The 442-nt window shown below is 33.7% G+C and overlaps 1 protein-coding gene across 1 annotated transcript in view; it reads left to right on the top strand.

Annotated features, from left to right (window-relative positions):
• The window catches only part of LOC119585411 (integrator complex subunit 3-like), a 12,539-nt gene that overhangs the window by 3,448 nt on the left and 8,649 nt on the right, over positions 1–442 (top strand). The gene's annotated exons all lie outside the window — the stretch shown is intronic.

Genomic DNA, 442 nt, shown 5'->3' with positions numbered 1-442 from the left:
AAGATGTAAAGCAGAACCATGATACAATTTTATAAATATTTTAGGTTTTAGCTATGAATTTAAGGAAGGTTTAGTGATAAAAGAATTGCCACATCACTGGTGGCATGGATAGCAAGGAAAATCAGGATAGATTTGAGACTTGTTTACTGTAACCCTGAAGGAAAAAAAGGAAGAAAAAAAAAATGAACTAAACAAATGGAAAAACTTTATTGGTAAAGTAAGTTTTGTGGTCTTTCACCATGGGCAACAGGTACATATATAAGTGTATTATTGGAAGTTGCTGTATATCATCCTTATGGTTTAAACATTTCAGTAGCATCTTTATAAAGCCAATATCTCAGTGTATTAGAAACTGATATTTTGATTTTTCATATGTTATGGCACCCTAGGTAGTGGACAGGACGGATTGGTTGGTAGTCTCGAGTTGTCAGGAGGATTTGCC

Source organism: Penaeus monodon, chromosome 19 (assembly GCF_015228065.2).
Source record: "Penaeus monodon isolate SGIC_2016 chromosome 19, NSTDA_Pmon_1, whole genome shotgun sequence".
Classification (NCBI taxonomy): Eukaryota; Metazoa; Arthropoda; class Malacostraca; order Decapoda; family Penaeidae; genus Penaeus; species Penaeus monodon.
The sequence above is the reverse complement of the archived record's forward strand: the minus strand, read 5'-3'. Positions and strand labels throughout refer to the sequence as shown.